This window comes from Vicugna pacos, unplaced genomic scaffold, assembly GCF_048564905.1.
Source record: "Vicugna pacos unplaced genomic scaffold, VicPac4 SAC-SAT, whole genome shotgun sequence".
NCBI lineage: Eukaryota > Metazoa > Chordata > Mammalia > Artiodactyla > Camelidae > Vicugna > Vicugna pacos.
Window position 1 is genome coordinate 42,130,570 of NW_027328721.1, and position 9,566 is coordinate 42,140,135.

Below are 9,566 nucleotides of genomic sequence, written 5' to 3' on the forward strand. Positions count from 1 at the left end.
CACGAGGTCGACCAGCCGCCGCGGCCCTCTGTCTGTCTCGCCGAGGCCCGAGGGGATCTCCGAGTGGATCCCCTCCCCCCACGAGGTCGACCAGCCGCCGCGGCCCTCTGTCTCGTCGCGGCCCGAGCGGATCTCCGAGTGGATCCCCCCCCCCACGAGGTCGACCAGCCGTCGCGGCCCTCTCGCCCTCTCGCCCTCTCGCCCTCTCGCCCTCTCGCCCTCTCGCTCCCTGTGTCCTTACGGGATCCCCGAGTGGATCCCCCCCGCGAGGTCGACCAGCCGTCGCGGCTCTCTCTCTGTGTCTCTCTCTCATCGCGTCCCGAGTGGATCTCTGAGTGGATCCCCCCCCACGAGGTCGACCAGCCGTCGCGACCCTCTGTCTGTCTCGTCGCGGCCCGAGGGGATCTCCGAGTGGATCCCCTCCCCCCACGAGGTCGACCAGCCGCCGCGGCCCTCTGTCTCGTCGCGGCCCGAGCGGATCTCCGAGTGGATCCCCCCCCCACGAGGTCGACCAGCCGCCGCGGACCCAGTGGACCCCCCCCCCCGCCCACGAGGTCGACCAGCCGTCGCGGCCCTCTGTCTGATGGCGGCCCGAGTGGATCTCCCAGTGGATCCCCCCCCCACAACGCGTTCGACCAGCTGTCGCGGCCCTCTCAGCTGCCCGTGGCCCGAGGGATTGTACTCTGTGTGCCTATGCGGCTTACCTGGCCTCCTGTGGCCCCAAGGATCTCTAGTTGACCGGGCGTCCTTGGTTATTGGATGATCTGGGTTGCTTCACGTCATGTAGGGATTTTTAGTTTGCATGCTTGGCTTAAGTATGTGTGTCTTTGTCTGTCTTTGTCTGTCTGTCTGTCTGTCTGTCTGTCTGTCTGTCTGTCTGTCTGTCTCTCTCTCTCTCTCTCTCTCTCTCTCTCTCTCTCTCTCTGTATGCGGTGTCTGTACGCATGCACGTCCGTGTCTATGGACTTTTCTTTCTTCGGGCGGGTAGGCGTCATTTGGCTTATTTGATTTTTTTTTTTTAAACTTTTCTTCCCCGTGTTCCACGGTACCATCGTGTTTATCTATTCTACATGTGGAGATCCCAGTCCCGTCCCACCGCCCTTACCCCTGACAACCTCAAGTTTGTAATCTGTCGGTCTGTTTCTGTTTTGTTAGTTCGTTCGTTCGTTCGTTCGTTCGTTCGTTTTTCTTTTGGAAATCTGTTCACCTAGGACTATAACTGTTTGTACGAAACAGATAGTAATAGAATCTCAAGCCCATCCTACCGAGAACAAAACGTTTCAAAGAGAAAGAAAGGAAGGAGAAGGGGGAAAAATAAAAGTCTCTATATTTTCTTGCTTCCCTCTGTCACTCCTGATGGTTTAGATGTCTTCTTTTACAATTTTGTGTTTATTCTGTTTGGAATGAACGGGAGTGATCACCTTTCCGGGGATGAGTGTCTCATGTTTGTACCGTCCTGCTTCTTCTCTATTTAGAGTAGACCTGTGGATGTTTCTTTTCGCATGGGTTGAGTGTTGCAAAACTCTTTTAGCTTTTGCTTGTCTGTGAAGTTCTTTACCTCTCCTTCTATTCTAAAGGATAGCTTTGCTGGATAGAGTATCCTAGGCTGCATTGTTTTGTTTTGTTTTGTTTTGTGTTTCATTCAGGAATTTCAATAGATCTTGCCAATCCCTTCTGGCCTGACGTGTTTGTGGAGAGAAATCCGCTGAGAGCCTTATGGGGGTTCCCTTGGAACTCACTCTTTGTTTTTCTCTTGCCTAAAGGCATTTAGGATCATTGCTTTCTCCTTGACTCTGACCATCTGGATTAGGATAGGTCTCGGTGTGGGTCTGTTTGAGTTCTCCCTGTTTGGCACCCTCTGAGCCTCCTGGACTTGGATATCGGATTCCTTCTTTAGAGCTGGGAAATTTTCAGTCATGCTTTCTTCAAATACCTTTTCGACCCCCTTGCTTCTCCCTTCCCCTTCTGGAACCCCTATTGTGCGTAGATGGGCACGCTTTCGATGGTCCCGTAGGTCCCTGAGATTGTTTTCGTTGTTCTTTATTTGTTTTTCTCTCAGCTGTTCTGATTGGGTTCTTTCTGTTGTCCTGTCTTCTGGGCCACTTATTCGCTCCTCGGTGTGATCTAGCCTCCTTTGGACAGCCTTTAGACCACTTCTCATGTCAGCCAGTGAGCTGACCAGTTCTCCTTGACTCTTCTTTAGAGCTTCGATTTCGTTTTTGACGTACAGTATACATCTAAACACTATCACTTGGAGTTCCTTCGGTACTTGGATCTCTCCTTTTTTGAAATCTTGATCTAGCAGGCCATCCGTGTCTATTTTGTGGATCGTGCTTTCAGGGAATTTCTCTGGCTCTTTTCATTGGGAGTGGTTCCTCTGCTTCCTCATGCTGCTCCTATCTCTCTGGCACTGTGGCTTAAGGAGTATCAGTTATCTATTGTGGTCCTTAAGGAGTTTAGGTATTTATCTAAAGCCTATACAGGAATAAAACTTTAAAAGGGGGGGAGAGGGAGAGGGAGAGGGAGAGGGGGAGAGAGAGAGAGAGAGAGAGAGAGAGAGAGAGAGAGAGAGAGAGAGAGAGAGAGAGAGAGAGGGAGGGAGGGAGGGAGAGGGAGAGGGAGATAGAGGGAGACGGAGAGGGGGATAGGGGGAGAGAGAGAGACAGAGACAGAGACGGTGGGAGGGGGAGGGGGGTGGGGGAGCCGGATTTTAAAAGAATGGAGGAAAAAAAGGTTTGAAAAGAGTGTACAAGCAATAATAGAAGAGCAAGTGGAAGCAGAAGAGCGATCGAGGTGAGACGTCTTCTAAAAGCCTTTAAAAAATAGAAAAGATCAGAAAATAAAACACAATTGTTTCAAAAGTAAATTTTTAAAAGGTAATCGGAAATAAAACAGACTTTAACAAGAGATAAAACACAGGATTTGAAAAGGAGGGAGAAAGAAAAGGTTTGAAGACACTGTGTAATCAATAATAGAAGAGTAAGTGGAAGCAGAAGAGCGATCGAGTTGAGACGTCTTTTAATAACCTTAATAAAAAGGAGAAAAAAGATCGAGAAACGATATCTGAAACCTGTAAATAATCAATAACAGGAGATCTAAACCAAGAGAAGAGAAAAAGGAAAGGGGGTGGATGTTTAAAAATAATAATAATAAAAAGATTTTCAAGGAAACATTTAAAAGGGATTAAAACCGTCAACGTAGACGACTGTTCAAAAGTCAAGGTTAAAAAGGTAACAGAAGGTAAAACCGATAGAAGAGAGATTAAAAAAGAGAAAGGAAAAGGAAAAAAAAAAAGGGGGGGGGGGGGACGTGTTCCCGGCACCGCGGTCGGATGCTGCGTTCCTCCCGGGAAGGAGGGTGGCTGGCTGGCCGCCCGCCCTCTCCCGGCCCCGGTCGTTCCGCTGCTCCGTGCGGCTGTGTGCTCCGACTCGGGTCGGCGGCGCTCCTCTCCGTAGGTGGGCTCGGGGAAGACCGTGGAACCGCCCCGCCCCTAGCTGCGTCCCAAAACTCGGCTCCTTCTTAGTCATGGTGGCGCGAGTTCTCTGAGGTACCGGGGCAGAAATATCCTATCTGCCTCGGGCTGTAAACGAATCTCAGTCCTGCCTAGAAGGCTGCGGAGCCCCCGGGTGCGGATTCGAGTCTCGGCCCCGCCCCCGCCCGCATGCTGCACGCCAGAGGCTATGGCGGCTGTGGCTGCGTCCCGCCTCTCTTCTCGCGAGAAGCGCCGGTGATGGCGCCGCGGATCTGAGGAGACGGAGGCTACGGCGCCCCTCCCCCCAGGGCACACCGGCCGTGTTGCTTTGCCTTTCTTTTCCCGTCATGTATGGGGGGGGCGGGTTGTTCTGCTCTGTATCCCCTCCCGGCCGCCGCCCCGGTCCTCCGCCCGGCTCGTGCGGCCTGTCCCGGCCCCTGGCTGCCGGCCTGCGACTCGGGCTGGGTGTCGCGGGGACCCTCTGTGCCCGTTTCACTTGGGTCGGTCGGTCAAGGGGTGCTCTGGGTAGATCTGAGGCTCGGGGGCGCCCCCTCCGTCCCGTCGGCCTCTCCGTTGGAGAGGGGCAGTTTTGGCGAACGAGCCCTATTCCTCCTCTGCCGCTCCCTCCCCGCGGGACCGGTCCCTCCCGCACTGTTTTGCTTTTTACTCTTTCTTTTCTCCTTTTCTCCTACCAGATTTTGGGCGTCTTTGTCTTTCGAAGAGGGCGGTGTTCTGTCGGAGTTCCGCAGGTGCTCTGATTGGCCAAGTGGGTCCGTCGATGTGAGTTTTGGTGTATTTGTGGGAGAGGGTGAGCTACCAGTGTCCTTCTACTCCGCCGTCTTGCTTCTCCGCGGGTTATTTTTGAAGAGTAGGTGCTGGGGATTGAACCCTGGGCCTTTATTTTTTGCATGCTAAGCACGGGCTGTACTGCTGGATCTCTAGGCCCTCCCCACCGCAACACCCCCCCCCCCTTTCCCACCGCCTCCATAGTACTCGATGAATCTCCTGACTAGATATCTATGCTTCCTTGGAATGGGGCCGTCCGTTTCTTCATCGGATGGATGGACGTCTGTGGATTCGTCTCGTTTCTCTCCACTGCGGTGGGTGGCATCGGGGCGTGGGGTGGGGTTGAGTGGCGTGGGCTGGGAACTGTTCTTCACGTGTAGAGGTGGAGCGGAGCGATGAGGATGGTGACTTTTTCCCCCGAGTGCTCACGCCGGGTGATGGAGGCCTGTGGTCTCACTTGGAAGAGGACTCGGGTGACTGGAACAGAGCCCGTGTGGGGTCGTTGTGGAGGGAGGAACTCCACCCCCCCAGCCCCAGCCCCAGCCCCAGCCCCGGCACTTGTACCTCATCGAGGGACGGTCGGCCGAAAACAAATGAAAGCTGTCAGAGGTGGAGGTGGGGGTGGGGGTGGGGGTGAAGGGGTGGGTGTGTGTGTGTGTGTGTGTGTGTGTGTGTGTGTGTGTGTGTGTGTGTGTGTCCCCGTTCCCCGTACCACAGTCCCTGGTCGAGGCCCCCCGAGCGGAGAAACGCACGCCAGGCCGTCCGTGCTCCTGGTTGTCCGGCCGCGTGTCCCCGCCGCCCAGAGATCCCGAACCGTCCCGCTCGCTCCCCTGCCGGGTGCCGTGTGCCACCTGCCTGTCGGCCGGGCGCTATTTTAGACACTGCGAAGAAGTCGGCCGGACGGCCGGGCCGGGCCGGGCCGGGCCGGGCCGAGCCGAGCCGAGCCGAGCCGAGCACGTCCAGGCCGAGGTGGGTGGTGCTGGGTTCGGAGGAGTGGGGTACAAGCGGGAGGCGGGCGTCGATGGAGGGGAGGGGGAGGAGGAGGGGGAGCAGGGATGACGATGGGCTGGGGGGCTTGGCGTGTGGGGTGGGGGTGGGAGGGATGGTAGCCATCCTATGACTTTCTCTCCCCACCCCGCCTTTGGCAAGTCTGTTAGAGTGACGAGGTTGTGCTGGTTTCTGGCTGGTGCACACCATAGTGATTGTGTTCTTCTTTTTCCTGGTCTTTTTCAGGAACCCTCGTCCCGAGGGACTGAATCTAGTGCCCTGTGCTGCGCGGTACGACCTAGGGGTCGAATCTGCCAGGAGAGGTCTTACAAGGATCTGGAGGATCCTGGAAAACTGCTACCATCCGGAATCCTACATGGATATTCAAGATCTTGCGGATGGATGGACGGACGGAAGACGGATCGAATGGAGGCCCCGCCCCATCCCCTGGACCCCTTGGCCCAGGAGGATCGTGATGGGTCTGGAAAGGACTCTTCCGACGAGGGTCTCGGGATAGACTTTCTCGGTCCGCGGAAGGTGTTTCTGCACAAAGAGGAAGAGAGGGGCGTTCTCGGCAGGAGAGCCCGAACCGCCTCCTTTCAGGGATCCGCTCCAGTCTGGGTCGGGGTCGGGGTCAGAACGCGACCACCGACGGCTCCCCTCCCTCGTCTTGGCTCTCCAACTTGGGAAACCCTCCTCCCTGCCCCCTCACCCATCTTCTCGTCAGCCTGCCTCCAGCTTCCCCGTGCCAACTACCTCTCTCATGCTGCCGGACTTTCCTCCCCCTTGGGCCGCCAGGAAGCTCTCCCACTCCTCCACGTGCTTTGGCTTGGAATCCCTGACAAACACAAGCGGTGCTGGAGGGCGGGGCCGGGGGGCGGTGGCAGAAGGACTCCCTTCATCTTATGGGAGCGACTTTTATCTCCATAGGTGGCGATTGAGAAAACACATAAAATCACTCAGAAGAATACCCATGTGTAGTCTCCCGGACCTAGATCCGTGTCTGTCTGTCTGTCTGTCTCTCTCTGTCTCTCTCTCCATTTCGCTATTCTGTGTGTGTGTGTGTGTGTGTGTGTGTGTGTGTGTGCCTTTCTGTCTGTCTCCCTTGTCTCTCTTTCCTCTCCTCTCCCCTCCTCTCCTCTTCCCTGTTCTCCCCTCCCTTCCCCCCTCACCCCTCCGCTCCTCTCTTCTCCCCTCTCCTCCACTCCTCTCCTCTCCCCTCGCCTCCTCTCGCTTCCCCTTCCCTCCCCTCTTTTCCCTCCTCTCCTTTCCTGTCCTCTCCCCTTTTATCCCTCCTCTCCTCTGCGCTCTCTCTCTCTCTCTCTCTCTCTCTCTCTCTCTCTCTCTCTCTCCCCCCTTCCCTTCCCTCCCTCCTCCCTACCCCCCAACCCCTACCTTCACAGGGCCTCATAGATTGCAATCGGTTTCCATGAAATGTGATGAAGAGGGAATGAAGTTTAGAATGATATCCCCATGCCATCGAAACCTTCTTCCCCAGGGATAGCGAGTTATTTGTGGTTGTGTTTGTTTTTGTTTTTCTTGTTGTTGTTTTGGGGTGCAACGAGGGCACAGGAGGCGTTGGGAGTGAGGGTGATGTTTCTCTTTCTGTCTGTCTCCTCCTTAGGAAGGATTTTAAGAGGAGGGAGGACTCACAGAAATCTACCATCTCGTCTCGTACTGCAGCTGTGTTTGAGCTTCCTATACGATCTGGGCGGAACACTCCCCACCCTCACCTCAAGCCGCCATCGCCGCCCCCTCAGCCCCCAGCACCCCCGTCCAGTCCCGCGCTTGGGGCGGTGGTTGGGCATGGGGGGATGTTGGCGGGGTGGTCGTTGGTGGGGGTTGGGGTGGTGGAGGAAACCGGAAAACAGACCACTGTGGCACGTGGCTGACTGGGGCTTCAGGGTGAAGGAGGATGAATAAAATGGCCGGAATTAGGCTAACGGATTGCTTCGTTTTTGGGCGGGGGGGGGGGGGAGAGGAGGGGAGGATCATTAGGTCATTCATTCATTCATTCATTTGCTTGGGGGGGGGTGTCATTCGGTTTCTTATGCTCGCCCTTAAAACGGTCGACTCTTCTGACTGACCGGTTGCTGCTCACGGTTCCAGGCCCGTTGTTGAAACTGGAAGCTATCGATCTTACTGTTTCTACTGTATTTCAGTCATTGCAAGTCATCATCGTGCTGGGTCTCTGAGTCCTTCTCCGAGGAGAAGGTCGGTCACGGGACTACTGACCTGACAAAATAGCCTGAGTGACCAAGAAGGCCACACCTTGAGTGCTTATGAGATAATGAGATCTAACCGCCAGCCTCTATAGAATGGGTCACCTGGGAGGCATCGTGACACCATGCTGAGTCTTCTGATGAGAAAACGATTCTGTGGATGGTGATCGATGCTTGATTGTTTGAGCTATGGCTCTAGAACCACCCCACCCACTCCATCCCCAAGGTGGGTACACAGTTTTGAAGACGCTAGCCTGCTGTGAATCCCCTTTGCCCGGCAGAGCGATAAAATGACCTCTTTTCTTCTAAGCTCCAAGACCTTGTCTCTGGATTCTTGGGCTCATCGGGGACGGGGGCCGATCTTTCGGCAACAAGCGTGCTTCAGAAACAACGGATGCCCGAGAAGGACACTCTGCCTCTCCCTCTTCTTCCGGGCCTGAAATGGGGAGGAAAAAATATCGCTTCCCCTGGAAGCCGGAGTCCAGAGCCCGCCATCCGGAGGGACTTCTGGCTTGGCCTTCTCCTGGGGTGGGGGGAGGGCACGCCACCGCACGTGTTCTTTGTCAACTCCCCGTTTCTCTCTTCTCGAGTTATCTCTTTGGGAAGGCTCCCACACTGGATGAAAACAGACAGACAGACAGGCTGGTATCTCTCCCTACCCCACCCTTCGCCCCCCAAATGACTGATCTTCTGTCCCATCAAAATCACCACTTGTTTTCCAACGTGGCTTTCTTGGATCCTGGAGGACTGACATCAACTTAGAGCCAAGATGGGCACAGAACTGAAGGACCTTCTCGGCTGGCCTAAGAAGTCTGTCATCGTGATGTGGGAGGTATTCTTCGAGGGACCTATCTGACTAAGTGCTTGACGGCCTTTTGGACTTTGAACCAACTTGGAGATAGGAACTAGGATGAGAGGGCCCCCGAAATAGCTCAGCAAACTCTTCTCCACCCTTAGAAGAGAGACAGACAGATAGACAGACAGACAGAGAAAGAGAGAGAGAGAGAGAGAGAGAGAGAGAGACAGACAGACAGACAGACAGACAGACAGTGTGTGTGTGTGTGTGTGTGTGTGTGTCTGTCTGTCTGCCTGCCTGTCTGTCTGTCTGACGGTCTGTCGGTCTGTCTGCCTGCTTATTGTAGGAACTCTCTGTCAATGGAAGTATAGTTGACTTACAATGTTGTGTTCATTTATGACGTACGGCATAGTGATTCACTTATTCACACACACACACACACACACACACACACACACACACACACACACACACACGTATACTTTTTCAGGATAGGTTATTACAAGCTATTGAACATAGTTCCCTGTGCTAGACAGTAGGACCTACTTGTGTACCTAGTTTGTATAGGGTGGTTTATATCTGCTAATCCCAAACTCCTGATTTATCCCTCCGCCTTACCCCGTTCCTCCACCCTACCCTGTCCCCTGTGTTAACCATCGGTTTCTTTTCCATGTCTGCGAGTCCAGTCTGTTTCTGTTTTGTAAATAGGTTCCTTGGAGTCTTTTTAAAATGGAGTTATTTATGTATGGATGGGTGTCTTGACTTACTTTCAGATCCCACCTAGAAGTGATGGCATAGGATATCTGTCTTTCCCTGGGTGACTGACTTCACTAAAACTATGGAACGCTTCACGCATGGGCGTGTGTCGTCCACGTTCAGGGGCCGTGCTGATCTTCTCTGGATGGTTCCCATGTTAGTCTATGTCCTGTGGCAGCAAGTGCTTTCCTTAGGGTTTTTGTCTCAACCTGAAAGCCAGCCCGGAGACTGAAGGTCTTCTAGTTGCCTCCACTATCTGCCTAGGACCCTCTCCACGAATGTTTCCCATTTTCTCTCACCCTTTTGCCTTGGCATCATTGAGTACGAAAACGCTCCGTCTCCTGAAGCCTTGCAGACTGAAGCTGGACAACGGGAGGTAAACGTCAGAGAAATGGCCACAACAGCTCCTGTGGAAACCATCCTCGGGCCTGTTTTCGGGGGAGCCGCTCAGAGAGTTGAGCCGAACACCCCAGGACATCATCAGAGGCATTTCAAACTGCTCGAGCCGTTTCGATGACCCCGATGTGTGGAAATCTCCTACCAGACT

The 9,566-nt window shown here is 54.4% G+C and overlaps 1 non-coding gene across 1 annotated transcript; it reads right to left on the minus strand.

Moving 5' to 3' along the window:
* Window positions 1–9,095: 9,095 nt before the first annotated feature.
* On the minus strand, window positions 9,096–9,204 carry LOC140692286 (U6 spliceosomal RNA). Its single transcript, XR_012067856.1, has one exon. It is a non-coding gene; the product is annotated as a U6 spliceosomal RNA (small nuclear RNA).
* Window positions 9,205–9,566: the final 362 nt, after the last annotated feature.